Genomic DNA, 27,407 nt, shown 5'->3' with positions numbered 1-27,407 from the left:
GCGTGAGTCTAGGTGCCACCTTGAAAAAGGAGGGTGACGTCTGGCCTCTGACAGCAGGAATATTAAGAGAGGAGAAAACATACTGCCTGCTATCGTGAAATTCCAAGATAGTCACGAAAAGCAATCTCATGCACTGCACAAGCTCTTTCCCATGATGCACCTCTCCTGCACTCTGTCTATGCAAATGAGCAAGCAGAGAGTTCAGGAATAAAACACCTAAGCTCATGTCCCCAAAAAACAGCAGCAGACAACTCGCAGATATATTCACCAATTTCTAATGCTTTTCTTTTAAACACAAGATAAACAGCCTCACCGGTGGTAAGGCTTAAAAAAATTGAATAAACTCGTAAATGTTCCTCTCCACGGAAATCTTTAGTAAAAGGCGAAAGATTTTTTCGTTTTGAAGAGAAACCAGAGTAAGTTAGAATATGGCTCTCTGGGGGTAAGTGGCACCACATCAAAGACCCCGTCATTGCGAGGGTGAGGACCTGAGAGGTATTTTTAGGCTCTAAGAAAGAGGACAAGAACCAGGCCAGTGAGGGAAGCAGGCCCAATTTTCAGAGTCTCTGCTCAAAGCACAGAAAATCAAAAAGGTGGACAGTTCCCATGCGTCTGTCTGGAAATATGCAAATTCTTTTCTGTACACACCTCAGCTCATTAGGAGGCGTTGCGGCTGCTGGGCAAGGGGAACGGGAAGCGTGCATCAGGCTTTAGGTGAAGTGACACTGTAGGACTTTTGTCCCCCAGCGATTTTACGCTTTCCACACCATCCTTCCAATCGATAGGCTGTGAGCCACCACTGTGCTCTGCACATAGCCATGCACTTTAAGTCCCTTTTTCGCACGTACTTTCATTAAACCTGAATATAGAAGTATATATCTGTCTAGGCTAGAGGCACATGAAACAGGACTGGCGTGCCGCTTCAAGTGTACCTGAGAGGAATCTGACTCAGGATTGGCCACCCTCTCAGGGCACCGACTCAGGATTGGCCAACCTCTATGGGGCACCTCTAACGTGCACAAATAACGGGCAAGCCCTATGAAAAGCACAGCGTGAGTCTAGGTGCCACCTTGAAAAAGGAGGGTGACGTCTGGCCTCTGACAGCAGGAATATTAAGAGAGGAGAAAACATACTGCCTGCTATCGTGAAATTCCAAGATAGTCACGAAAAGCAATCTCATGCACTGCACAAGCTCTTTCCCATGATGCACCTCTCCTGCACTCTGTCTATGCAAATGAGCAAGCAAAGAGTTCAGGAATAAAACACCTAAGCTCATGTCCCCAAAAAACAGCAGCAGACAACTCGCAGATATATTCACCAATTTCTAATGCTTTTCTTTTAAACACAAGATAAACAGCCTCACCGGTGGTAAGGCTTAAAAAAATTGAATAAATTCGTAAATGTTCCTCTCCACGGAAATCTTTAGTAAAAGGCGAAAGATTTTTTCGTTTTGAAGAGAAACCAGAGTAAGTTAGAATATGGCTCTCTGGGGGTAAGTGGCACCACATCAAAGACCCCGTCATTGCGAGGGTGAGGACCTGAGAGGTATTTTTAGGCTCTAAGAAAGAGGACAAGAACCAGGCCAGTGAGGGAAGCAGGCCCAATTTTCAGAGTCTCTGCTCAAAGCACAGAAAATCAAAAAGGTGGACAGTTCCCATGCGTCTGTCTGGAAATATGCAAATTCTTTTCTGTACACACCTCAGCTCATTAGGAGGCGTTGCGGCTGCTGGGCAAGGGGAACGGGAAGCGTGCATCAGGCTTTAGGTGAAGTGACACTGTAGGACTTTTGTCCCCCAGCGATTTTACGCTTTCCACACCATCCTTCCAATCGATAGGCTGTGAGCCACCACTGTGCTCTGCACATAGCCATGCACTTTAAGTCCCTTTTTCGCACGTACTTTCATTAAACCTGAATATAGAAGTATATATCTGTCTAGGCTAGAGGCACATGAAACAGGACTGGCGTGCCGCTTCAAGTGTACCTGAGAGGAATCTGACTCATGATTGGCCACCCTCTCAGGGCACCGACTCAGGATTGGCCAACCTCTAACGGGCACAAATAACGGGCAAGCCCTATGAAAAGCACAGCGTGAGTCTAGGTGCCACCTTGAAAAAGGAGGGTGACGTCTGGCCTCTGACAGCAGGAATATTAAGAGAGGAGAAAACATACTGCCTGCTATCGTGAAATTCCAAGATAGTCACGAAAAGCAATCTCATGCACTGCACAAGCTCTTTCCCATGATGCACCTCTCCTGCACTCTGTCTATGCAAATGAGCAAGCAGAGAGTTCAGGAATAAAACACCTAAGCTCATGTCCCCAAAAAACAGCAGCAGACAACTCGCAGATATATTCACCAATTTCTAATGCTTTTCTTTTAAACACAAGATAAACAGCCTCACCGGTGGTAAGGCTTAAAAAAATTGAATAAACTCGTAAATGTTCCTCTCCACGGAAATCTTTAGTAAAAGGCGAAAGATTTTTTCGTTTTGAAGAGAAACCAGAGTAAGTTAGAATATGGCTCTCTGGGGGTAAGTGGCACCACATCAAAGACCCCGTCATTGCGAGGGTGAGGACCTGAGAGGTATTTTTAGGCTCTAAGAAAGAGGACAAGAACCAGGCCAGTGAGGGAAGCAGGCCCAATTTTCAGAGTCTCTGCTCAAAGCACAGAAAATCAAAAAGGTGGACAGTTCCCATGCGTCTGTCTGGAAATATGCAAATTCTTTTCTGTACACACCTCAGCTCATTAGGAGGCGTTGCGGCTGCTGGGCAAGGGGAACGGGAAGCGTGCATCAGGCTTTAGGTGAAGTGACACTGTAGGACTTTTGTCCCCCAGCGATTTTACGCTTTCCACACCATCCTTCCAATCGATAGGCTGTGAGCCACCACTGTGCTCTGCACATAGCCATGCACTTTAAGTCCCTTTTTCGCACGTACTTTCATTAAACCTGAATATAGAAGTATATATCTGTCTAGGCTAGAGGCACATGAAACAGGACTGGCGTGCCGCTTCAAGTGTACCTGAGAGGAATCTGACTCAGGATTGGCCACCCTCTCAGGGCACCGACTCAGGATTGGCCAACCTCTATGGGGCACCTCTAACGTGCACAAATAACGGGCAAGCCCTATGAAAAGCACAGCGTGAGTCTAGGTGCCACCTTGAAAAAGGAGGGTGACGTCTGGCCTCTGACAGCAGGAATATTAAGAGAGGAGAAAACATACTGCCTGCTATCGTGAAATTCCAAGATAGTCACGAAAAGCAATCTCATGCACTGCACAAGCTCTTTCCCATGATGCACCTCTCCTGCACTCTGTCGATGCAAATGAGCAAGCAGAGAGTTCAGGAATAAAACACCTAAGCTCATGTCCCCAAAAAACAGCAGCAGACAACTCGCAGATATATTCACCAATTTCTAATGCTTTTCTTTTAAACACACGATAAACAGCCTCACCTGTGGTAAGGCTTAAAAAAATTGAATAAACTCGTAAATGTTCCTCTCCACGGAAATCTTTAGTAAAAGGCGAAAGATTTTTTCGTTTTGAAGAGAAACCAGAGTAAGTTAGAATATGGCTCTCTGGGGGTAAGTGGCACCACATCAAAGACCCCGTCATTGCGAGGGTGAGGACCTGAGAGGTATTTTTAGGCTCTAAGAAAGAGGACAAGAACCAGGCCAGTGAGGGAAGCAGGCCCAATTTTCAGAGTCTCTGCTCAAAGCACAGAAAATCAAAAAGGTGGACAGTTCCCATGCGTCTGTCTGGAAATATGCAAATTCTTTTCTGTACACACCTCAGCTCATTAGGAGGCGTTGCGGCTGCTGGGCAAGGGGAACGGGAAGCGTGCATCAGGCTTTAGGTGAAGTGACACTGTAGGACTTTTGTCCCCCAGCGATTTTACGCTTTCCACACCATCCTTCCAATCGATAGGCTGTGAGCCACCACTGTGCTCTGCACATAGCCATGCACTTTAAGTCCCTTTTTCGCACGTACTTTCATTAAACCTGAATATAGAAGTATATATCTGTCTAGGCTAGAGGCACATGAAACAGGACTGGCGTGCCGCTTCAAGTGTACCTGAGAGGAATCTGACTCAGGATTGGCCACCCTCTCAGGGCACCGACTCAGGATTGGCCAACCTCTATGGGGCACCTCTAACGTGGACAAATAACGGGCAAGCCCTATGAAAAGCACAGCGTGAGTCTAGGTGACACCTTGAAAAAGGAGGGTGACGTCTGGCCTCTGACAGCAGGAATATTAAGAGAGGAGAAAACATACTGCCTGCTATCGTGAAATTCCAAGATAGTCACGAAAAGCAATCTCATGCACTGCAGAAGCTCTTTCCCATGATGCACCGCTCCTGCACTCTGTCTATGCAAATGAGCAAGCAGAGAGTTCAGGAATAAAACACCTAAGCTCATGTCCCCAAAAAACAGCAGCAGACAACTCGCAGATATATTCACCAATTTCTAATGCTTTTCTTTTAAACACAAGATAAACAGCCTCACCGGTGGTAAGGCTTAAAAAAATTGAACAAACTCGTAAATGTTCCTCTCCACGGAAATCTTTAGTAAAAGGCGAAAGATTTTTTCATTTTGAAGAGAAACCAGAGTAAGTTAGAATATGGCTCTCTGGGGGTAAGTGGCACCACATCAAAGACCCCGTCATTGCGAGGGTGAGGACCTGAGAGGTATTTTTAGGCTCTAAGAAAGAGGACAAGAACCAGGCCAGTGAGGGAAGCAGGCCCAATTTTCAGAGTCTCTGCTCAAAGCACAGAAAATCAAAAAGGTGGACAGTTCCCATGCGTCTGTCTGGAAATATGCAAATTCTTTTCTGTACACACCTCAGCTCATTAGGAGGCGTTGCGGCTGCTGGGCAAGGGGAACGGGAAGCGTGCATCAGGCTTTAGGTGAAGTGACACTGTAGGACTTTTGTCCCCCAGCGATTTTACGCTTTCCACACCATCCTTCCAATCGATAGGCTGTGAGCCACCACTGTGCTCTGCACATAGCCATGCACTTTAAGTCCCTTTTTCGCACGTACTTTCATTAAACCTGAATATAGAAGTATATATCTGTCTAGGCTAGAGGCACATGAAACAGGACTGGCGTGCCGCTTCAAGTGTACCTGAGAGGAATCTGACTCAGGATTGGCCACCCTCTCAGGGCACCGACTCAGGATTGGCCAACCTCTATGGGGCACCTCTAACGTGGACAAATAACGGGCAAGCCCTATGAAAAGCACAGCGTGAGTCTAGGTGCCACCTTGAAAAAGGAGGGTGACGTCTGGCCTCTGACAGCAGGAATATTAAGAGAGGAGAAAACATACTGCCTGCTATCGTGAAATTCCAAGATAGTCACGAAAAGCAATCTCATGCACTGCACAAGCTCTTTCCCATGATGCACCTCTCCTGCACTCTGTCTATGCAAATGAGCAAGCAGAGAGTTCAGGAATAAAACACCTAAGCTCATGTCCCCAAAAAACAGCAGCAGACAACTCGCAGATATATTCACCAATTTCTAATGCTTTTCTTTTAAACACAAGATAAACAGCCTCACCGGTGGTAAGGCTTAAAAAAATTGAACAAACTCGTAAATGTTCCTCTCCACGGAAATCTTTAGTAAAAGGCGAAAGATTTTTTCATTTTGAAGAGAAACCAGAGTAAGTTAGAATATGGCTCTCTGGGGGTAAGTGGCACCACATCAAAGACCCCGTCATTGCGAGGGTGAGGACCTGAGAGGTATTTTTAGGCTCTAAGAAAGAGGACAAGAACCAGGCCAGTGAGGGAAGCAGGCCCAATTTTCAGAGTCTCTGCTCAAAGCACAGAAAATCAAAAAGGTGGACAGTTCCCATGCGTCTGTCTGGAAATATGCAAATTCTTTTCTGTACACACCTCAGCTCATTAGGAGGCGTTGCGGCTGCTGGGCAAGGGGAACGGGAAGCGTGCATCAGGCTTTAGGTGAAGTGACACTGTAGGACTTTTGTCCCCCAGCGATTTTACGCTTTCCACACCATCCTTCCAATCAATAGGCTGTGAGCCACCACTGTGCTCTGCACATAGCCATGCACTTTAAGTCCCTTTTTCGCACGTACTTTCATTAAACCTGAATATAGAAGTATATATCTGTCTAGGCTAGAGGCACATGAAACAGGACTGGCGTGCCGCTTCAAGTGTACCTGAGAGGAATCTGACTCAGGATTGGCCACCCTCTCAGGGCACCGACTCAGGATTGGCCAACCTCTATGGGGCACCTCTAACGTGGACAAATAACGGGCAAGCCCTATGAAAAGCACAGCGTGAGTCTAGGTGACACCTTGAAAAAGGAGGGTGACGTCTGGCCTCTGACAGCAGGAATATTAAGAGAGGAGAAAACATACTGCCTGCTATCGTGAAATTCCAAGATAGTCACGAAAAGCAATCTCATGCACTGCACAAGCTCTTTCCCATGATGCACCTCTCCTGCACTCTGTCTATGCAAATGAGCAAGCAGAGAGTTCAGGAATAAAACACCTAAGCTCATGTCCCCAAAAAACAGCAGCAGACAACTCGCAGATATATTCACCAATTTCTAATGCTTTTCTTTTAAACACAAGATAAACAGCCTCACCGGTGGTAAGGCTTAAAAAAATTGAATAAACTCGTAAATGTTCCTCTCCACGGAAATCTTTAGTAAAAGGCGAAAGATTTTTTCGTTTTGAAGAGAAACCAGAGTAAATTAGAATATGGCTCTCTGGGGGTAAGTGGCACCACATCAAAGACCCCGTCATTGCGAGGGTGAGGACCTGAGAGGTATTTTTAGGCTCTAAGAAAGAGGACAAGAACCAGGCCGGTGAGGGAAGCAGGCCCAATTTTCAGAGTCTCTGCTCAAAGCACAGAAAATCAAAAAGGTGGACAGTTCCCATGCGTCTGTCTGGAAATATGCAAATTCTTTTCTGTACACACCTCAGCTCATTAGGAGGCGTTGCGGCTGCTGGGCAAGGGGAACGGGAAGCGTGCATCAGGCTTTAGGTGAAGTGACACTGTAGGACTTTTGTCCCCCAGCGATTTTACGCTTTCCACACCATCCTTCCAATCGATAGGCTGTGAGCCACCACTGTGCTCTGCACATAGCCATGCACTTTAAGTCCCTTTTTCGTACGTACTTTCATTAAACCTGAATATAGAAGTATATATCTGTCTAGGCTAGAGGCACATGAAACAGGACTGGCGTGCCGCTTCAAGTGTACCTGAGAGGAATCTGACTCAGGATTGGCCACCCTCTCAGGGCACCGACTCAGGATTGGCCAACCTCTATGGGGCACCTCTAACGTGCACAAATAACGGGCAAGCCCTATGAAAAGCACAGCGTGAGTCTAGGTGCCACCTTGAAAAAGGAGGGTGACGTCTGGCCTCTGACAGCAGGAATATTAAGAGAGGAGAAAACATACTGCCTGCTATCGTGAAATTCCAAGATAGTCACGAAAAGCAATCTCATGCACTGCACAAGCTCTTTCCCATGATGCACCTCTCCTGCACTCTGTCTATGCAAATGAGCAAGCAGAGAGTTCAGGAATAAAACACCTAAGCTCATGTCCCCAAAAAACAGCAGCAGACAACTCGCAGATATATTCACCAATTTCTAATGCTTTTCTTTTAAACACAAGATAAACAGCCTCACCGGTGGTAAGGCTTAAAAAAATTGAATAAACTCGTAAATGTTCCTCTCCACGGAAATCTTTAGTAAAAGGCGAAAGATTTTTTCGTTTTGAAGAGAAACCAGAGTAAGTTAGAATATGGCTCTCTGGGGGTAAGTGGCACCACATCAAAGACCCCGTCATTGCGAGGGTGAGGACCTGAGAGGTATTTTTAGGCTCTAAGAAAGAGGACAAGAACCAGGCCAGTGAGGGAAGCAGGCCCAATTTTCAGAGTCTCTGCTCAAAGCACAGAAAATCAAAAAGGTGGACAGTTCCCATGCGTCTGTCTGGAAATATGCAAATTCTTTTCTGTACACACCTCAGCTCATTAGGAGGCGTTGCGGCTGCTGGGCAAAGGGAACGGGAAGCGTGCATCAGGCTTTAGGTGAAGTGACACTGTAGGACTTTTGTCCCCCAGCGATTTTACGCTTTCCACACCATCCTTCCAATCGATAGGCTGTGAGCCACCACTGTGCTCTGCACATAGCCATGCACTTTAAGTCCCTTTTTCGCACGTACTTTCATTAAACCTGAATATAGAAGTATATATCTGTCTAGGCTAGAGGCACATGAAACAGGACTGGCGTGCCGCTTCAAGTGTACCTGAGAGGAATCTGACTCAGGATTGGCCACCCTCTCAGGGCACCGACTCAGGATTGGCCAACCTCTATGGGGCACCTCTAACGTGCACAAATAACGGGCAAGCCCTATGAAAAGCACAGCGTGAGTCTAGGTGACACCTTGAAAAAGGAGGGTGACGTCTGGCCTCTGACAGCAGGAATATTAAGAGAGGAGAAAACATACTGCCTGCTATCGTGAAATTCCAAGATAGTCACGAAAAGCAATCTCATGCACTGCACAAGCTCTTTCCCATGATGCACCTCTCCTGCACTCTGTCTATGCAAATGAGCAAGCAGAGAGTTCAGGAATAAAACACCTAAGCTCATGTCCCCAAAAAACAGCAGCAGACAACTCGCAGATATATTCACCAATTTCTAATGCTTTTCTTTTAAACACAAGATAAACAGCCTCACCGGTGGTAAGGCTTAAAAAAATTGAATAAACTCGTAAATGTTCCTCTCCACGGAAATCTTTAGTAAAAGGCGAAAGATTTTTTCGTTTTGAAGAGAAACCAGAGTAAGTTAGAATATGGCTCTCTGGGGGTAAGTGGCACCACATCAAAGACCCCGTCATTGCGAGGGTGAGGACCTGAGAGGTATTTTTAGGCTCTAAGAAAGAGGACAAGAACCAGGCCAGTGAGGGAAGCAGGCCCAATTTTCAGAGTCTCTGCTCAAAGCACAGAAAATCAAAAAGGTGGACAGTTCCCATGCGTCTGTCTGGAAATATGCAAATTCTTTTCTGTACACACCTCAGCTCATTAGGAGGCGTTGCGGCTGCTGGGCAAGGGGAACGGGAAGCGTGCATCAGGCTTTAGGTGAAGTGACACTGTAGGACTTTTGTCCCCCAGCGATTTTACGCTTTCCACACCATCCTTCCAATCGATAGGCTGTGAGCCACCACTGTGCTCTGCACATAGCCATGCACTTTAAGTCCCTTTTTCGCACGTACTTTCATTAAACCTGAATATAGAAGTATATATCTGTCTAGGCTAGAGGCACATGAAACAGGACTGGCGTGCCGCTTCAAGTGTACCTGAGAGGAATCTGACTCAGGATTGGCCACCCTCTCAGGGCACCGACTCAGGATTGGCCAACCTCTATGGGGCACCTCTAACGTGCACAAATAACGGGCAAGCCCTATGAAAAGCACAGCGTGAGTCTAGGTGCCACCTTGAAAAAGGAGGGTGACGTCTGGCCTCTGACAGCAGGAATATTAAGAGAGGAGAAAACATACTGCCTGCTATCGTGAAATTCCAAGATAGTCACGAAAAGCAATCTCATGCACTGCACAAGCTCTTTCCCATGATGCACCTCTCCTGCACTCTGTCTATGCAAATGAGCAAGCAAAGAGTTCAGGAATAAAACACCTAAGCTCATGTCCCCAAAAAACAGCAGCAGACAACTCGCAGATATATTCACCAATTTCTAATGCTTTTCTTTTAAACACAAGATAAACAGCCTCACCGGTGGTAAGGCTTAAAAAAATTGAATAAATTCGTAAATGTTCCTCTCCACGGAAATCTTTAGTAAAAGGCGAAAGATTTTTTCGTTTTGAAGAGAAACCAGAGTAAGTTAGAATATGGCTCTCTGGGGGTAAGTGGCACCACATCAAAGACCCCGTCATTGCGAGGGTGAGGACCTGAGAGGTATTTTTAGGCTCTAAGAAAGAGGACAAGAACCAGGCCAGTGAGGGAAGCAGGCCCAATTTTCAGAGTCTCTGCTCAAAGCACAGAAAATCAAAAAGGTGGACAGTTCCCATGCGTCTGTCTGGAAATATGCAAATTCTTTTCTGTACACACCTCAGCTCATTAGGAGGCGTTGCGGCTGCTGGGCAAGGGGAACGGGAAGCGTGCATCAGGCTTTAGGTGAAGTGACACTGTAGGACTTTTGTCCCCCAGCGATTTTACGCTTTCCACACCATCCTTCCAATCGATAGGCTGTGAGCCACCACTGTGCTCTGCACATAGCCATGCACTTTAAGTCCCTTTTTCGCACGTACTTTCATTAAACCTGAATATAGAAGTATATATCTGTCTAGGCTAGAGGCACATGAAACAGGACTGGCGTGCCGCTTCAAGTGTACCTGAGAGGAATCTGACTCATGATTGGCCACCCTCTCAGGGCACCGACTCAGGATTGGCCAACCTCTAACGGGCACAAATAACGGGCAAGCCCTATGAAAAGCACAGCGTGAGTCTAGGTGCCACCTTGAAAAAGGAGGGTGACGTCTGGCCTCTGACAGCAGGAATATTAAGAGAGGAGAAAACATACTGCCTGCTATCGTGAAATTCCAAGATAGTCACGAAAAGCAATCTCATGCACTGCACAAGCTCTTTCCCATGATGCACCTCTCCTGCACTCTGTCTATGCAAATGAGCAAGCAGAGAGTTCAGGAATAAAACACCTAAGCTCATGTCCCCAAAAAACAGCAGCAGACAACTCGCAGATATATTCACCAATTTCTAATGCTTTTCTTTTAAACACAAGATAAACAGCCTCACCGGTGGTAAGGCTTAAAAAAATTGAATAAACTCGTAAATGTTCCTCTCCACGGAAATCTTTAGTAAAAGGCGAAAGATTTTTTCGTTTTGAAGAGAAACCAGAGTAAGTTAGAATATGGCTCTCTGGGGGTAAGTGGCACCACATCAAAGACCCCGTCATTGCGAGGGTGAGGACCTGAGAGGTATTTTTAGGCTCTAAGAAAGAGGACAAGAACCAGGCCAGTGAGGGAAGCAGGCCCAATTTTCAGAGTCTCTGCTCAAAGCACAGAAAATCAAAAAGGTGGACAGTTCCCATGCGTCTGTCTGGAAATATGCAAATTCTTTTCTGTACACACCTCAGCTCATTAGGAGGCGTTGCGGCTGCTGGGCAAGGGGAACGGGAAGCGTGCATCAGGCTTTAGGTGAAGTGACACTGTAGGACTTTTGTCCCCCAGCGATTTTACGCTTTCCACACCATCCTTCCAATCGATAGGCTGTGAGCCACCACTGTGCTCTGCACATAGCCATGCACTTTAAGTCCCTTTTTCGCACGTACTTTCATTAAACCTGAATATAGAAGTATATATCTGTCTAGGCTAGAGGCACATGAAACAGGACTGGCGTGCCGCTTCAAGTGTACCTGAGAGGAATCTGACTCAGGATTGGCCACCCTCTCAGGGCACCGACTCAGGATTGGCCAACCTCTATGGGGCACCTCTAACGTGCACAAATAACGGGCAAGCCCTATGAAAAGCACAGCGTGAGTCTAGGTGCCACCTTGAAAAAGGAGGGTGACGTCTGGCCTCTGACAGCAGGAATATTAAGAGAGGAGAAAACATACTGCCTGCTATCGTGAAATTCCAAGATAGTCACGAAAAGCAATCTCATGCACTGCACAAGCTCTTTCCCATGATGCACCTCTCCTGCACTCTGTCGATGCAAATGAGCAAGCAGAGAGTTCAGGAATAAAACACCTAAGCTCATGTCCCCAAAAAACAGCAGCAGACAACTCGCAGATATATTCACCAATTTCTAATGCTTTTCTTTTAAACACACGATAAACAGCCTCACCTGTGGTAAGGCTTAAAAAAATTGAATAAACTCGTAAATGTTCCTCTCCACGGAAATCTTTAGTAAAAGGCGAAAGATTTTTTCGTTTTGAAGAGAAACCAGAGTAAGTTAGAATATGGCTCTCTGGGGGTAAGTGGCACCACATCAAAGACCCCGTCATTGCGAGGGTGAGGACCTGAGAGGTATTTTTAGGCTCTAAGAAAGAGGACAAGAACCAGGCCAGTGAGGGAAGCAGGCCCAATTTTCAGAGTCTCTGCTCAAAGCACAGAAAATCAAAAAGGTGGACAGTTCCCATGCGTCTGTCTGGAAATATGCAAATTCTTTTCTGTACACACCTCAGCTCATTAGGAGGCGTTGCGGCTGCTGGGCAAGGGGAACGGGAAGCGTGCATCAGGCTTTAGGTGAAGTGACACTGTAGGACTTTTGTCCCCCAGCGATTTTACGCTTTCCACACCATCCTTCCAATCGATAGGCTGTGAGCCACCACTGTGCTCTGCACATAGCCATGCACTTTAAGTCCCTTTTTCGCACGTACTTTCATTAAACCTGAATATAGAAGTATATATCTGTCTAGGCTAGAGGCACATGAAACAGGACTGGCGTGCCGCTTCAAGTGTACCTGAGAGGAATCTGACTCATGATTGGCCACCCTCTCAGGGCACCGACTCAGGATTGGCCAACCTCTAACGGGCACAAATAACGGGCAAGCCCTATGAAAAGCACAGCGTGAGTCTAGGTGCCACCTTGAAAAAGGAGGGTGACGTCTGGCCTCTGACAGCAGGAATATTAAGAGAGGAGAAAACATACTGCCTGCTATCGTGAAATTCCAAGATAGTCACGAAAAGCAATCTCATGCACTGCACAAGCTCTTTCCCATGATGCACCTCTCCTGCACTCTGTCTATGCAAATGAGCAAGCAGAGAGTTCAGGAATAAAACACCTAAGCTCATGTCCCCAAAAAACAGCAGCAGACAACTCGCAGATATATTCACCAATTTCTAATGCTTTTCTTTTAAACACAAGATAAACAGCCTCACCGGTGGTAAGGCTTAAAAAAATTGAATAAACTCGTAAATGTTCCTCTCCACGGAAATCTTTAGTAAAAGGCGAAAGATTTTTTCGTTTTGAAGAGAAACCAGAGTAAGTTAGAATATGGCTCTCTGGGGGTAAGTGGCACCACATCAAAGACCCCGTCATTGCGAGGGTGAGGACCTGAGAGGTATTTTTAGGCTCTAAGAAAGAGGACAAGAACCAGGCCAGTGAGGGAAGCAGGCCCAATTTTCAGAGTCTCTGCTCAAAGCACAGAAAATCAAAAAGGTGGACAGTTCCCATGCGTCTGTCTGGAAATATGCAAATTCTTTTCTGTACACACCTCAGCTCATTAGGAGGCGTTGCGGCTGCTGGGCAAGGGGAACGGGAAGCGTGCATCAGGCTTTAGGTGAAGTGACACTGTAGGACTTTTGTCCCCCAGCGATTTTACGCTTTCCACACCATCCTTCCAATCGATAGGCTGTGAGCCACCACTGTGCTCTGCACATAGCCATGCACTTTAAGTCCCTTTTTCGCACGTACTTTCATTAAACCTGAATATAGAAGTATATATCTGTCTAGGCTAGAGGCACATGAAACAGGACTGGCGTGCCGCTTCAAGTGTACCTGAGAGGAATCTGACTCAGGATTGGCCACCCTCTCAGGGCACCGACTCAGGATTGGCCAACCTCTATGGGGCACCTCTAACGTGCACAAATAACGGGCAAGCCCTATGAAAAGCACAGCGTGAGTCTAGGTGCCACCTTGAAAAAGGAGGGTGACGTCTGGCCTCTGACAGCAGGAATATTAAGAGAGGAGAAAACATACTGCCTGCTATCGTGAAATTCCAAGATAGTCACGAAAAGCAATCTCATGCACTGCACAAGCTCTTTCCCATGATGCACCTCTCCTGCACTCTGTCTATGCAAATGAGCAAGCAAAGAGTTCAGGAATAAAACACCTAAGCTCATGTCCCCAAAAAACAGCAGCAGACAACTCGCAGATATATTCACCAATTTCTAATGCTTTTCTTTTAAACACAAGATAAACAGCCTCACCGGTGGTAAGGCTTAAAAAAATTGAATAAATTCGTAAATGTTCCTCTCCACGGAAATCTTTAGTAAAAGGCGAAAGATTTTTTCGTTTTGAAGAGAAACCAGAGTAAGTTAGAATATGGCTCTCTGGGGGTAAGTGGCACCACATCAAAGACCCCGTCATTGCGAGGGTGAGGACCTGAGAGGTATTTTTAGGCTCTAAGAAAGAGGACAAGAACCAGGCCAGTGAGGGAAGCAGGCCCAATTTTCAGAGTCTCTGCTCAAAGCACAGAAAATCAAAAAGGTGGACAGTTCCCATGCGTCTGTCTGGAAATATGCAAATTCTTTTCTGTACACACCTCAGCTCATTAGGAGGCGTTGCGGCTGCTGGGCAAGGGGAACGGGAAGCGTGCATCAGGCTTTAGGTGAAGTGACACTGTAGGACTTTTGTCCCCCAGCGATTTTACGCTTTCCACACCATCCTTCCAATCGATAGGCTGTGAGCCACCACTGTGCTCTGCACATAGCCATGCACTTTAAGTCCCTTTTTCGCACGTACTTTCATTAAACCTGAATATAGAAGTATATATCTGTCTAGGCTAGAGGCACATGAAACAGGACTGGCGTGCCGCTTCAAGTGTACCTGAGAGGAATCTGACTCATGATTGGCCACCCTCTCAGGGCACCGACTCAGGATTGGCCAACCTCTAACGGGCACAAATAACGGGCAAGCCCTATGAAAAGCACAGCGTGAGTCTAGGTGCCACCTTGAAAAAGGAGGGTGACGTCTGGCCTCTGACAGCAGGAATATTAAGAGAGGAGAAAACATACTGCCTGCTATCGTGAAATTCCAAGATAGTCACGAAAAGCAATCTCATGCACTGCACAAGCTCTTTCCCATGATGCACCTCTCCTGCACTCTGTCTATGCAAATGAGCAAGCAGAGAGTTCAGGAATAAAACACCTAAGCTCATGTCCCCAAAAAACAGCAGCAGACAACTCGCAGATATATTCACCAATTTCTAATGCTTTTCTTTTAAACACAAGATAAACAGCCTCACCGGTGGTAAGGCTTAAAAAAATTGAATAAACTCGTAAATGTTCCTCTCCACGGAAATCTTTAGTAAAAGGCGAAAGATTTTTTCGTTTTGAAGAGAAACCAGAGTAAGTTAGAATATGGCTCTCTGGGGGTAAGTGGCACCACATCAAAGACCCCGTCATTGCGAGGGTGAGGACCTGAGAGGTATTTTTAGGCTCTAAGAAAGAGGACAAGAACCAGGCCAGTGAGGGAAGCAGGCCCAATTTTCAGAGTCTCTGCTCAAAGCACAGAAAATCAAAAAGGTGGACAGTTCCCATGCGTCTGTCTGGAAATATGCAAATTCTTTTCTGTACACACCTCAGCTCATTAGGAGGCGTTGCGGCTGCTGGGCAAGGGGAACGGGAAGCGTGCATCAGGCTTTAGGTGAAGTGACACTGTAGGACTTTTGTCCCCCAGCGATTTTACGCTTTCCACACCATCCTTCCAATCGATAGGCTGTGAGCCACCACTGTGCTCTGCACATAGCCATGCACTTTAAGTCCCTTTTTCGCACGTACTTTCATTAAACCTGAATATAGAAGTATATATCTGTCTAGGCTAGAGGCACATGAAACAGGACTGGCGTGCCGCTTCAAGTGTACCTGAGAGGAATCTGACTCAGGATTGGCCACCCTCTCAGGGCACCGACTCAGGATTGGCCAACCTCTATGGGGCACCTCTAACGTGCACAAATAACGGGCAAGCCCTATGAAAAGCACAGCGTGAGTCTAGGTGCCACCTTGAAAAAGGAGGGTGACGTCTGGCCTCTGACAGCAGGAATATTAAGAGAGGAGAAAACATACTGCCTGCTATCGTGAAATTCCAAGATAGTCACGAAAAGCAATCTCATGCACTGCACAAGCTCTTTCCCATGATGCACCTCTCCTGCACTCTGTCGATGCAAATGAGCAAGCAGAGAGTTCAGGAATAAAACACCTAAGCTCATGTCCCCAAAAAACAGCAGCAGACAACTCGCAGATATATTCACCAATTTCTAATGCTTTTCTTTTAAACACACGATAAACAGCCTCACCTGTGGTAAGGCTTAAAAAAATTGAATAAACTCGTAAATGTTCCTCTCCACGGAAATCTTTAGTAAAAGGCGAAAGATTTTTTCGTTTTGAAGAGAAACCAGAGTAAGTTAGAATATGGCTCTCTGGGGGTAAGTGGCACCACATCAAAGACCCCGTCATTGCGAGGGTGAGGACCTGAGAGGTATTTTTAGGCTCTAAGAAAGAGGACAAGAACCAGGCCAGTGAGGGAAGCAGGCCCAATTTTCAGAGTCTCTGCTCAAAGCACAGAAAATCAAAAAGGTGGACAGTTCCCATGCGTCTGTCTGGAAATATGCAAATTCTTTTCTGTACACACCTCAGCTCATTAGGAGGCGTTGCGGCTGCTGGGCAAGGGGAACGGGAAGCGTGCATCAGGCTTTAGGTGAAGTGACACTGTAGGACTTTTGTCCCCCAGCGATTTTACGCTTTCCACACCATCCTTCCAATCGATAGGCTGTGAGCCACCACTGTGCTCTGCACATAGCCATGCACTTTAAGTCCCTTTTTCGCACGTACTTTCATTAAACCTGAATATAGAAGTATATATCTGTCTAGGCTAGAGGCACATGAAACAGGACTGGCGTGCCGCTTCAAGTGTACCTGAGAGGAATCTGACTCAGGATTGGCCACCCTCTCAGGGCACCGACTCAGGATTGGCCAACCTCTATGGGGCACCTCTAACGTGGACAAATAACGGGCAAGCCCTATGAAAAGCACAGCGTGAGTCTAGGTGACACCTTGAAAAAGGAGGGTGACGTCTGGCCTCTGACAGCAGGAATATTAAGAGAGGAGAAAACATACTGCCTGCTATCGTGAAATTCCAAGATAGTCACGAAAAGCAATCTCATGCACTGCAGAAGCTCTTTCCCATGATGCACCGCTCCTGCACTCTGTCTATGCAAATGAGCAAGCAGAGAGTTCAGGAATAAAACACCTAAGCTCATGTCCCCAAAAAACAGCAGCAGACAACTCGCAGATATATTCACCAATTTCTAATGCTTTTCTTTTAAACACAAGATAAACAGCCTCACCGGTGGTAAGGCTTAAAAAAATTGAACAAACTCGTAAATGTTCCTCTCCACGGAAATCTTTAGTAAAAGGCGAAAGATTTTTTCATTTTGAAGAGAAACCAGAGTAAGTTAGAATATGGCTCTCTGGGGGTAAGTGGCACCACATCAAAGACCCCGTCATTGCGAGGGTGAGGACCTGAGAGGTATTTTTAGGCTCTAAGAAAGAGGACAAGAACCAGGCCAGTGAGGGAAGCAGGCCCAATTTTCAGAGTCTCTGCTCAAAGCACAGAAAATCAAAAAGGTGGACAGTTCCCATGCGTCTGTCTGGAAATATGCAAATTCTTTTCTGTACACACCTCAGCTCATTAGGAGGCGTTGCGGCTGCTGGGCAAGGGGAACGGGAAGCGTGCATCAGGCTTTAGGTGAAGTGACACTGTAGGACTTTTGTCCCCCAGCGATTTTACGCTTTCCACACCATCCTTCCAATCGATAGGCTGTGAGCCACCACTGTGCTCTGCACATAGCCATGCACTTTAAGTCCCTTTTTCGCACGTACTTTCATTAAACCTGAATATAGAAGTATATATCTGTCTAGGCTAGAGGCACATGAAACAGGACTGGCGTGCCGCTTCAAGTGTACCTGAGAGGAATCTGACTCAGGATTGGCCACCCTCTCAGGGCACCGACTCAGGATTGGCCAACCTCTATGGGGCACCTCTAACGTGGACAAATAACGGGCAAGCCCTATGAAAAGCACAGCGTGAGTCTAGGTGCCACCTTGAAAAAGGAGGGTGACGTCTGGCCTCTGACAGCAGGAATATTAAGAGAGGAGAAAACATACTGCCTGCTATCGTGAAATTCCAAGATAGTCACGAAAAGCAATCTCATGCACTGCACAAGCTCTTTCCCATGATGCACCTCTCCTGCACTCTGTCTATGCAAATGAGCAAGCAGAGAGTTCAGGAATAAAACACCTAAGCTCATGTCCCCAAAAAACAGCAGCAGACAACTCGCAGATATATTCACCAATTTCTAATGCTTTTCTTTTAAACACAAGATAAACAGCCTCACCGGTGGTAAGGCTTAAAAAAATTGAACAAACTCGTAAATGTTCCTCTCCACGGAAATCTTTAGTAAAAGGCGAAAGATTTTTTCATTTTGAAGAGAAACCAGAGTAAGTTAGAATATGGCTCTCTGGGGGTAAGTGGCACCACATCAAAGACCCCGTCATTGCGAGGGTGAGGACCTGAGAGGTATTTTTAGGCTCTAAGAAAGAGGACAAGAACCAGGCCAGTGAGGGAAGCAGGCCCAATTTTCAGAGTCTCTGCTCAAAGCACAGAAAATCAAAAAGGTGGACAGTTCCCATGCGTCTGTCTGGAAATATGCAAATTCTTTTCTGTACACACCTCAGCTCATTAGGAGGCGTTGCGGCTGCTGGGCAAGGGGAACGGGAAGCGTGCATCAGGCTTTAGGTGAAGTGACACTGTAGGACTTTTGTCCCCCAGCGATTTTACGCTTTCCACACCATCCTTCCAATCAATAGGCTGTGAGCCACCACTGTGCTCTGCACATAGCCATGCACTTTAAGTCCCTTTTTCGCACGTACTTTCATTAAACCTGAATATAGAAGTATATATCTGTCTAGGCTAGAGGCACATGAAACAGGACTGGCGTGCCGCTTCAAGTGTACCTGAGAGGAATCTGACTCAGGATTGGCCACCCTCTCAGGGCACCGACTCAGGATTGGCCAACCTCTATGGGGCACCTCTAACGTGGACAAATAACGGGCAAGCCCTATGAAAAGCACAGCGTGAGTCTAGGTGACACCTTGAAAAAGGAGGGTGACGTCTGGCCTCTGACAGCAGGAATATTAAGAGAGGAGAAAACATACTGCCTGCTATCGTGAAATTCCAAGATAGTCACGAAAAGCAATCTCATGCACTGCACAAGCTCTTTCCCATGATGCACCTCTCCTGCACTCTGTCTATGCAAATGAGCAAGCAGAGAGTTCAGGAATAAAACACCTAAGCTCATGTCCCCAAAAAACAGCAGCAGACAACTCGCAGATATATTCACCAATTTCTAATGCTTTTCTTTTAAACACAAGATAAACAGCCTCACCGGTGGTAAGGCTTAAAAAAATTGAATAAACTCGTAAATGTTCCTCTCCACGGAAATCTTTAGTAAAAGGCGAAAGATTTTTTCGTTTTGAAGAGAAACCAGAGTAAATTAGAATATGGCTCTCTGGGGGTAAGTGGCACCACATCAAAGACCCCGTCATTGCGAGGGTGAGGACCTGAGAGGTATTTTTAGGCTCTAAGAAAGAGGACAAGAACCAGGCCGGTGAGGGAAGCAGGCCCAATTTTCAGAGTCTCTGCTCAAAGCACAGAAAATCAAAAAGGTGGACAGTTCCCATGCGTCTGTCTGGAAATATGCAAATTCTTTTCTGTACACACCTCAGCTCATTAGGAGGCGTTGCGGCTGCTGGGCAAGGGGAACGGGAAGCGTGCATCAGGCTTTAGGTGAAGTGACACTGTAGGACTTTTGTCCCCCAGCGATTTTACGCTTTCCACACCATCCTTCCAATCGATAGGCTGTGAGCCACCACTGTGCTCTGCACATAGCCATGCACTTTAAGTCCCTTTTTCGTACGTACTTTCATTAAACCTGAATATAGAAGTATATATCTGTCTAGGCTAGAGGCACATGAAACAGGACTGGCGTGCCGCTTCAAGTGTACCTGAGAGGAATCTGACTCAGGATTGGCCACCCTCTCAGGGCACCGACTCAGGATTGGCCAACCTCTATGGGGCACCTCTAACGTGCACAAATAACGGGCAAGCCCTATGAAAAGCACAGCGTGAGTCTAGGTGCCACCTTGAAAAAGGAGGGTGACGTCTGGCCTCTGACAGCAGGAATATTAAGAGAGGAGAAAACATACTGCCTGCTATCGTGAAATTCCAAGATAGTCACGAAAAGCAATCTCATGCACTGCACAAGCTCTTTCCCATGATGCACCTCTCCTGCACTCTGTCTATGCAAATGAGCAAGCAGAGAGTTCAGGAATAAAACACCTAAGCTCATGTCCCCAAAAAACAGCAGCAGACAACTCGCAGATATATTCACCAATTTCTAATGCTTTTCTTTTAAACACAAGATAAACAGCCTCACCGGTGGTAAGGCTTAAAAAAATTGAATAAACTCGTAAATGTTCCTCTCCACGGAAATCTTTAGTAAAAGGCGAAAGATTTTTTCGTTTTGAAGAGAAACCAGAGTAAGTTAGAATATGGCTCTCTGGGGGTAAGTGGCACCACATCAAAGACCCCGTCATTGCGAGGGTGAGGACCTGAGAGGTATTTTTAGGCTCTAAGAAAGAGGACAAGAACCAGGCCAGTGAGGGAAGCAGGCCCAATTTTCAGAGTCTCTGCTCAAAGCACAGAAAATCAAAAAGGTGGACAGTTCCCATGCGTCTGTCTGGAAATATGCAAATTCTTTTCTGTACACACCTCAGCTCATTAGGAGGCGTTGCGGCTGCTGGGCAAAGGGAACGGGAAGCGTGCATCAGGCTTTAGGTGAAGTGACACTGTAGGACTTTTGTCCCCCAGCGATTTTACGCTTTCCACACCATCCTTCCAATCGATAGGCTGTGAGCCACCACTGTGCTCTGCACATAGCCATGCACTTTAAGTCCCTTTTTCGCACGTACTTTCATTAAACCTGAATATAGAAGTATATATCTGTCTAGGCTAGAGGCACATGAAACAGGACTGGCGTGCCGCTTCAAGTGTACCTGAGAGGAATCTGACTCAGGATTGGCCACCCTCTCAGGGCACCGACTCAGGATTGGCCAACCTCTATGGGGCACCTCTAACGTGCACAAATAACGGGCAAGCCCTATGAAAAGCACAGCGTGAGTCTAGGTGACACCTTGAAAAAGGAGGGTGACGTCTGGCCTCTGACAGCAGGAATATTAAGAGAGGAGAAAACATACTGCCTGCTATCGTGAAATTCCAAGATAGTCACGAAAAGCAATCTCATGCACTGCACAAGCTCTTTCCCATGATGCACCTCTCCTGCACTCTGTCTATGCAAATGAGCAAGCAGAGAGTTCAGGAATAAAACACCTAAGCTCATGTCCCCAAAAAACAGCAGCAGACAACTCGCAGATATATTCACCAATTTCTAATGCTTTTCTTTTAAACACAAGATAAACAGCCTCACCGGTGGTAAGGCTTAAAAAAATTGAATAAACTCGTAAATGTTCCTCTCCACGGAAATCTTTAGTAAAAGGCGAAAGATTTTTTCGTTTTGAAGAGAAACCAGAGTAAGTTAGAATATGGCTCTCTGGGGGTAAGTGGCACCACATCAAAGACCCCGTCATTGCGAGGGTGAGGACCTGAGAGGTATTTTTAGGCTCTAAGAAAGAGGACAAGAACCAGGCCAGTGAGGGAAGCAGGCCCAATTTTCAGAGTCTCTGCTCAAAGCACAGAAAATCAAAAAGGTGGACAGTTCCCATGCGTCTGTCTGGAAATATGCAAATTCTTTTCTGTACACACCTCAGCTCATTAGGAGGCGTTGCGGCTGCTGGGCAAGGGGAACGGGAAGCGTGCATCAGGCTTTAGGTGAAGTGACACTGTAGGACTTTTGTCCCCCAGCGATTTTACGCTTTCCACACCATCCTTCCAATCGATAGGCTGTGAGCCACCACTGTGCTCTGCACATAGCCATGCACTTTAAGTCCCTTTTTCGCACGTACTTTCATTAAACCTGAATATAGAAGTATATATCTGTCTAGGCTAGAGGCACATGAAACAGGACTGGCGTGCCGCTTCAAGTGTACCTGAGAGGAATCTGACTCAGGATTGGCCACCCTCTCAGGGCACCGACTCAGGATTGGCCAACCTCTATGGGGCACCTCTAACGTGCACAAATAACGGGAAAGCCCTATGAAAAGCACAGCGTGAGTCTAGGTGCCACCTTGAAAAAGGAGGGTGACGTCTGGCCTCTGACAGCAGGAATATTAAGAGAGGAGAAAACATACTGCCTGCTATCGTGAAATTCCAAGATAGTCACGAAAAGCAATCTCATGCACTGCACAAGCTCTTTCCCATGATGCACCTCTCCTGCACTCTGTCTATGCAAATGAGCAAGCAAAGAGTTCAGGAATAAAACACCTAAGCTCATGTCCCCAAAAAACAGCAGCAGACAACTCGCAGATATATTCACCAATTTCTAATGCTTTTCTTTTAAACACAAGATAAACAGCCTCACCGGTGGTAAGGCTTAAAAAAATTGAATAAATTCGTAAATGTTCCTCTCCACGGAAATCTTTAGTAAAAGGCGAAAGATTTTTTCGTTTTGAAGAGAAACCAGAGTAAGTTAGAATATGGCTCTCTGGGGGTAAGTGGCACCACATCAAAGACCCCGTCATTGCGAGGGTGAGGACCTGAGAGGTATTTTTAGGCTCTAAGAAAGAGGACAAGAACCAGGCCAGTGAGGGAAGCAGGCCCAATTTTCAGAGTCTCTGCTCAAAGCACAGAAAATCAAAAAGGTGGACAGTTCCCATGCGTCTGTCTGGAAATATGCAAATTCTTTTCTGTACACACCTCAGCTCATTAGGAGGCGTTGCGGCTGCTGGGCAAGGGGAACGGGAAGCGTGCATCAGGCTTTAGGTGAAGTGACACTGTAGGACTTTTGTCCCCCAGCGATTTTACGCTTTCCACACCATCCTTCCAATCGATAGGCTGTGAGCCACCACTGTGCTCTGCACATAGCCATGCACTTTAAGTCCCTTTTTCGCACGTACTTTCATTAAACCTGAATATAGAAGTATATATCTGTCTAGGCTAGAGGCACATGAAACAGGACTGGCGTGCCGCTTCAAGTGTACCTGAGAGGAATCTGACTCATGATTGGCCACCCTCTCAGGGCACCGACTCAGGATTGGCCAACCTCTAACGGGCACAAATAACGGGCAAGCCCTATGAAAAGCACAGCGTGAGTCTAGGTGCCACCTTGAAAAAGGAGGGTGACGTCTGGCCTCTGACAGCAGGAATATTAAGAGAGGAGAAAACATACTGCCTGCTATCGTGAAATTCCAAGATAGTCACGAAAAGCAATCTCATGCACTGCACAAGCTCTTTCCCATGATGCACCTCTCCTGCACTCTGTCTATGCAAATGAGCAAGCAGAGAGTTCAGGAATAAAACACCTAAGCTCATGTCCCCAAAAAACAGCAGCAGACAACTCGCAGATATATTCACCAATTTCTAATGCTTTTCTTTTAAACACAAGATAAACAGCCTCACCGGTGGTAAGGCTTAAAAAAATTGAATAAACTCGTAAATGTTCCTCTCCACGGAAATCTTTAGTAAAAGGCGAAAGATTTTTTCGTTTTGAAGAGAAACCAGAGTAAGTTAGAATATGGCTCTCTGGGGGTAAGTGGCACCACATCAAAGACCCCGTCATTGCGAGGGTGAGGACCTGAGAGGTATTTTTAGGCTCTAAGAAAGAGGACAAGAACCAGGCCAGTGAGGGAAGCAGGCCCAATTTTCAGAGTCTCTGCTCAAAGCACAGAAAATCAAAAAGGTGGACAGTTCCCATGCGTCTGTCTGGAAATATGCAAATTCTTTTCTGTACACACCTCAGCTCATTAGGAGGCGTTGCGGCTGCTGGGCAAGGGGAACGGGAAGCGTGCATCAGGCTTTAGGTGAAGTGACACTGTAGGACTTTTGTCCCCCAGCGATTTTACGCTTTCCACACCATCCTTCCAATCGATAGGCTGTGAGCCACCACTGTGCTCTGCACATAGCCATGCACTTTAAGTCCCTTTTTCGCACGTACTTTCATTAAACCTGAATATAGAAGTATATATCTGTCTAGGCTAGAGGCACATGAAACAGGACTGGCGTGCCGCTTCAAGTGTACCTGAGAGGAATCTGACTCAGGATTGGCCACCCTCTCAGGGCACCGACTCAGGATTGGCCAACCTCTATGGGGCACCTCTAACGTGCACAAATAACGGGCAAGCCCTATGAAAAGCACAGCGTGAGTCTAGGTGCCACCTTGAAAAAGGAGGGTGACGTCTGGCCTCTGACAGCAGGAATATTAAGAGAGGAGAAAACATACTGCCTGCTATCGTGAAATTCCAAGATAGTCACGAAAAGCAATCTCATGCACTGCACAAGCTCTTTCCCATGATGCACCTCTCCTGCACTCTGTCGATGCAAATGAGCAAGCAGAGAGTTCAGGAATAAAACACCTAAGCTCATGTCCCCAAAAAACAGCAGCAGACAACTCGCAGATATATTCACCAATTTCTAATGCTTTTCTTTTAAACACACGATAAACAGCCTCACCTGTGGTAAGGCTTAAAAAAATTGAATAAACTCGTAAATGTTCCTCTCCACGGAAATCTTTAGTAAAAGGCGAAAGATTTTTTCGTTTTGAAGAGAAACCAGAGTAAGTTAGAATATGGCTCTCTGGGGGTAAGTGGCACCACATCAAAGACCCCGTCATTGCGAGGGTGAGGACCTGAGAGGTATTTTTAGGCTCTAAGAAAGAGGACAAGAACCAGGCCAGTGAGGGAAGCAGGCCCAATTTTCAGAGTCTCTGCTCAAAGCACAGAAAATCAAAAAGGTGGACAGTTCCCATGCGTCTGTCTGGAAATATGCAAATTCTTTTCTGTACACACCTCAGCTCATTAGGAGGCGTTGCGGCTGCTGGGCAAGGGGAACGGGAAGCGTGCATCAGGCTTTAGGTGAAGTGACACTGTAGGACTTTTGTCCCCCAGCGATTTTACGCTTTCCACACCATCCTTCCAATCGATAGGCTGTGAGCCACCACTGTGCTCTGCACATAGCCATGCACTTTAAGTCCCTTTTTCGCACGTACTTTCATTAAACCTGAATATAGAAGTATATATCTGTCTAGGCTAGAGGCACATGAAACAGGACTGGCGTGCCGCTTCAAGTGTACCTGAGAGGAATCTGACTCATGATTGGCCACCCTCTCAGGGCACCGACTCAGGATTGGCCAACCTCTAACGGGCACAAATAACGGGCAAGCCCTATGAAAAGCACAGCGTGAGTCTAGGTGCCACCTTGAAAAAGGAGGGTGACGTCTGGCCTCTGACAGCAGGAATATTAAGAGAGGAGAAAACATACTGCCTGCTATCGTGAAATTCCAAGATAGTCACGAAAAGCAATCTCATGCACTGCACAAGCTCTTTCCCATGATGCACCTCTCCTGCACTCTGTCTATGCAAATGAGCAAGCAGAGAGTTCAGGAATAAAACACCTAAGCTCATGTCCCCAAAAAACAGCAGCAGACAACTCGCAGATATATTCACCAATTTCTAATGCTTTTCTTTTAAACACAAGATAAACAGCCTCACCGGTGGTAAGGCTTAAAAAAATTGAATAAACTCGTAAATGTTCCTCTCCACGGAAATCTTTAGTAAAAGGCGAAAGATTTTTTCGTTTTGAAGAGAAACCAGAGTAAGTTAGAATATGGCTCTCTGGGGGTAAGTGGCACCACATCAAAGACCCCGTCATTGCGAGGGTGAGGACCTGAGAGGTATTTTTAGGCTCTAAGAAAGAGGACAAGAACCAGGCCAGTGAGGGAAGCAGGCCCAATTTTCAGAGTCTCTGCTCAAAGCACAGAAAATCAAAAAGGTGGACAGTTCCCATGCGTCTGTCTGGAAATATGCAAATTCTTTTCTGTACACACCTCAGCTCATTAGGAGGCGTTGCGGCTGCTGGGCAAGGGGAACGGGAAGCGTGCATCAGGCTTTAGGTGAAGTGACACTGTAGGACTTTTGTCCCCCAGCGATTTTACGCTTTCCACACCATCCTTCCAATCGATAGGCTGTGAGCCACCACTGTGCTCTGCACATAGCCATGCACTTTAAGTCCCTTTTTCGCACGTACTTTCATTAAACCTGAATATAGAAGTATATATCTGTCTAGGCTAGAGGCACATGAAACAGGACTGGCGTGCCGCTTCAAGTGTACCTGAGAGGAATCTGACTCAGGATTGGCCACCCTCTCAGGGCACCGACTCAGGATTGGCCAACCTCTATGGGGCACCTCTAACGTGCACAAATAACGGGCAAGCCCTATGAAAAGCACAGCGTGAGTCTAGGTGCCACCTTGAAAAAGGAGGGTGACGTCTGGCCTCTGACAGCAGGAATATTAAGAGAGGAGAAAACATACTGCCTGCTATCGTGAAATTCCAAGATAGTCACGAAAAGCAATCTCATGCACTGCACAAGCTCTTTCCCATGATGCACCTCTCCTGCACTCTGTCTATGCAAATGAGCAAGCAAAGAGTTCAGGAATAAAACACCTAAGCTCATGTCCCCAAAAAACAGCAGCAGACAACTCGCAGATATATTCACCAATTTCTAATGCTTTTCTTTTAAACACAAGATAAACAGCCTCACCGGTGGTAAGGCTTAAAAAAATTGAATAAATTCGTAAATGTTCCTCTCCACGGAAATCTTTAGTAAAAGGCGAAAGATTTTTTCGTTTTGAAGAGAAACCAGAGTAAGTTAGAATATGGCTCTCTGGGGGTAAGTGGCACCACATCAAAGACCCCGTCATTGCGAGGGTGAGGACCTGAGAGGTATTTTTAGGCTCTAAGAAAGAGGACAAGAACCAGGCCAGTGAGGGAAGCAGGCCCAATTTTCAGAGTCTCTGCTCAAAGCACAGAAAATCAAAAAGGTGGACAGTTCCCATGCGTCTGTCTGGAAATATGCAAATTCTTTTCTGTACACACCTCAGCTCATTAGGAGGCGTTGCGGCTGCTGGGCAAGGGGAACGGGAAGCGTGCATCAGGCTTTAGGTGAAGTGACACTGTAGGACTTTTGTCCCCCAGCGATTTTACGCTTTCCACACCATCCTTCCAATCGATAGGCTGTGAGCCACCACTGTGCTCTGCACATAGCCATGCACTTTAAGTCCCTTTTTCGCACGTACTTTCATTAAACCTGAATATAGAAGTATATATCTGTCTAGGCTAGAGGCACATGAAACAGGACTGGCGTGCCGCTTCAAGTGTACCTGAGAGGAATCTGACTCATGATTGGCCACCCTCTCAGGGCACCGACTCAGGATTGGCCAACCTCTAACGGGCACAAATAACGGGCAAGCCCTATGAAAAGCACAGCGTGAGTCTAGGTGCCACCTTGAAAAAGGAGGGTGACGTCTGGCCTCTGACAGCAGGAATATTAAGAGAGGAGAAAACATACTGCCTGCTATCGTGAAATTCCAAGATAGTCACGAAAAGCAATCTCATGCACTGCACAAGCTCTTTCCCATGATGCACCTCTCCTGCACTCTGTCTATGCAAATGAGCAAGCAGAG

At 46.5% G+C, this 27,407-nt stretch overlaps 26 non-coding genes across 26 annotated transcripts; all 26 read right to left on the bottom strand.

Annotated features, from left to right (window-relative positions):
- Nucleotides 1-305: 305 nt before the first annotated feature.
- Nucleotides 306-420, bottom strand: LOC144800221 (U5 spliceosomal RNA). Its single transcript, XR_013604134.1, has one exon. It is a non-coding gene; the product is annotated as a U5 spliceosomal RNA (small nuclear RNA).
- A 935-nt stretch (nucleotides 421-1,355) lies between these two features.
- LOC144800743 (U5 spliceosomal RNA) lies at nucleotides 1,356-1,470 on the bottom strand. Its single transcript, XR_013604629.1, has one exon. It is a non-coding gene; the product is annotated as a U5 spliceosomal RNA (small nuclear RNA).
- Nucleotides 1,471-2,392: 922 nt separating this feature from the next.
- On the bottom strand, nucleotides 2,393-2,507 carry LOC144800220 (U5 spliceosomal RNA). The gene has a single exon (XR_013604133.1). It is a non-coding gene; the product is annotated as a U5 spliceosomal RNA (small nuclear RNA).
- A 935-nt stretch (nucleotides 2,508-3,442) lies between these two features.
- Nucleotides 3,443-3,557, bottom strand: LOC144801543 (U5 spliceosomal RNA). The gene has a single exon (XR_013605349.1). It is a non-coding gene; the product is annotated as a U5 spliceosomal RNA (small nuclear RNA).
- Nucleotides 3,558-4,492: 935 nt separating this feature from the next.
- Nucleotides 4,493-4,607, bottom strand: LOC144800587 (U5 spliceosomal RNA). Its single transcript, XR_013604481.1, has one exon. It is a non-coding gene; the product is annotated as a U5 spliceosomal RNA (small nuclear RNA).
- Nucleotides 4,608-5,542: 935 nt separating this feature from the next.
- On the bottom strand, nucleotides 5,543-5,657 carry LOC144800585 (U5 spliceosomal RNA). Its single transcript, XR_013604479.1, has one exon. It is a non-coding gene; the product is annotated as a U5 spliceosomal RNA (small nuclear RNA).
- Nucleotides 5,658-6,592: 935 nt separating this feature from the next.
- Nucleotides 6,593-6,707, bottom strand: LOC144800219 (U5 spliceosomal RNA). The gene has a single exon (XR_013604132.1). It is a non-coding gene; the product is annotated as a U5 spliceosomal RNA (small nuclear RNA).
- A 935-nt stretch (nucleotides 6,708-7,642) lies between these two features.
- On the bottom strand, nucleotides 7,643-7,757 carry LOC144800217 (U5 spliceosomal RNA). Its single transcript, XR_013604130.1, has one exon. It is a non-coding gene; the product is annotated as a U5 spliceosomal RNA (small nuclear RNA).
- A 935-nt stretch (nucleotides 7,758-8,692) lies between these two features.
- Nucleotides 8,693-8,807, bottom strand: LOC144800215 (U5 spliceosomal RNA). The gene has a single exon (XR_013604129.1). It is a non-coding gene; the product is annotated as a U5 spliceosomal RNA (small nuclear RNA).
- Nucleotides 8,808-9,742: 935 nt separating this feature from the next.
- Nucleotides 9,743-9,857, bottom strand: LOC144800742 (U5 spliceosomal RNA). Its single transcript, XR_013604628.1, has one exon. It is a non-coding gene; the product is annotated as a U5 spliceosomal RNA (small nuclear RNA).
- Nucleotides 9,858-10,779: 922 nt separating this feature from the next.
- Nucleotides 10,780-10,894, bottom strand: LOC144800214 (U5 spliceosomal RNA). Its single transcript, XR_013604128.1, has one exon. It is a non-coding gene; the product is annotated as a U5 spliceosomal RNA (small nuclear RNA).
- A 935-nt stretch (nucleotides 10,895-11,829) lies between these two features.
- Nucleotides 11,830-11,944, bottom strand: LOC144801542 (U5 spliceosomal RNA). Its single transcript, XR_013605348.1, has one exon. It is a non-coding gene; the product is annotated as a U5 spliceosomal RNA (small nuclear RNA).
- A 922-nt stretch (nucleotides 11,945-12,866) lies between these two features.
- Nucleotides 12,867-12,981, bottom strand: LOC144800213 (U5 spliceosomal RNA). Its single transcript, XR_013604127.1, has one exon. It is a non-coding gene; the product is annotated as a U5 spliceosomal RNA (small nuclear RNA).
- A 935-nt stretch (nucleotides 12,982-13,916) lies between these two features.
- On the bottom strand, nucleotides 13,917-14,031 carry LOC144800741 (U5 spliceosomal RNA). Its single transcript, XR_013604627.1, has one exon. It is a non-coding gene; the product is annotated as a U5 spliceosomal RNA (small nuclear RNA).
- Nucleotides 14,032-14,953: 922 nt separating this feature from the next.
- On the bottom strand, nucleotides 14,954-15,068 carry LOC144800212 (U5 spliceosomal RNA). The gene has a single exon (XR_013604126.1). It is a non-coding gene; the product is annotated as a U5 spliceosomal RNA (small nuclear RNA).
- A 935-nt stretch (nucleotides 15,069-16,003) lies between these two features.
- Nucleotides 16,004-16,118, bottom strand: LOC144801541 (U5 spliceosomal RNA). Its single transcript, XR_013605347.1, has one exon. It is a non-coding gene; the product is annotated as a U5 spliceosomal RNA (small nuclear RNA).
- A 935-nt stretch (nucleotides 16,119-17,053) lies between these two features.
- LOC144800584 (U5 spliceosomal RNA) lies at nucleotides 17,054-17,168 on the bottom strand. Its single transcript, XR_013604478.1, has one exon. It is a non-coding gene; the product is annotated as a U5 spliceosomal RNA (small nuclear RNA).
- A 935-nt stretch (nucleotides 17,169-18,103) lies between these two features.
- LOC144800583 (U5 spliceosomal RNA) lies at nucleotides 18,104-18,218 on the bottom strand. The gene has a single exon (XR_013604477.1). It is a non-coding gene; the product is annotated as a U5 spliceosomal RNA (small nuclear RNA).
- Nucleotides 18,219-19,153: 935 nt separating this feature from the next.
- On the bottom strand, nucleotides 19,154-19,268 carry LOC144800211 (U5 spliceosomal RNA). Its single transcript, XR_013604125.1, has one exon. It is a non-coding gene; the product is annotated as a U5 spliceosomal RNA (small nuclear RNA).
- A 935-nt stretch (nucleotides 19,269-20,203) lies between these two features.
- On the bottom strand, nucleotides 20,204-20,318 carry LOC144800210 (U5 spliceosomal RNA). Its single transcript, XR_013604124.1, has one exon. It is a non-coding gene; the product is annotated as a U5 spliceosomal RNA (small nuclear RNA).
- Nucleotides 20,319-21,253: 935 nt separating this feature from the next.
- On the bottom strand, nucleotides 21,254-21,368 carry LOC144800209 (U5 spliceosomal RNA). Its single transcript, XR_013604123.1, has one exon. It is a non-coding gene; the product is annotated as a U5 spliceosomal RNA (small nuclear RNA).
- A 935-nt stretch (nucleotides 21,369-22,303) lies between these two features.
- LOC144800740 (U5 spliceosomal RNA) lies at nucleotides 22,304-22,418 on the bottom strand. The gene has a single exon (XR_013604626.1). It is a non-coding gene; the product is annotated as a U5 spliceosomal RNA (small nuclear RNA).
- A 922-nt stretch (nucleotides 22,419-23,340) lies between these two features.
- Nucleotides 23,341-23,455, bottom strand: LOC144800208 (U5 spliceosomal RNA). Its single transcript, XR_013604122.1, has one exon. It is a non-coding gene; the product is annotated as a U5 spliceosomal RNA (small nuclear RNA).
- Nucleotides 23,456-24,390: 935 nt separating this feature from the next.
- Nucleotides 24,391-24,505, bottom strand: LOC144801540 (U5 spliceosomal RNA). Its single transcript, XR_013605346.1, has one exon. It is a non-coding gene; the product is annotated as a U5 spliceosomal RNA (small nuclear RNA).
- Nucleotides 24,506-25,427: 922 nt separating this feature from the next.
- Nucleotides 25,428-25,542, bottom strand: LOC144800207 (U5 spliceosomal RNA). The gene has a single exon (XR_013604121.1). It is a non-coding gene; the product is annotated as a U5 spliceosomal RNA (small nuclear RNA).
- Nucleotides 25,543-26,477: 935 nt separating this feature from the next.
- LOC144800739 (U5 spliceosomal RNA) lies at nucleotides 26,478-26,592 on the bottom strand. The gene has a single exon (XR_013604625.1). It is a non-coding gene; the product is annotated as a U5 spliceosomal RNA (small nuclear RNA).
- Between the last annotated feature and the right edge of the window lie 815 nt (nucleotides 26,593-27,407).

This window comes from Lissotriton helveticus, chromosome 12 (assembly GCF_964261635.1).
Source record: "Lissotriton helveticus chromosome 12, aLisHel1.1, whole genome shotgun sequence".
Taxonomy (NCBI): Eukaryota; Metazoa; Chordata; class Amphibia; order Caudata; family Salamandridae; genus Lissotriton; species Lissotriton helveticus.
This window is presented reverse-complemented; position numbering and strand designations above follow the sequence as displayed.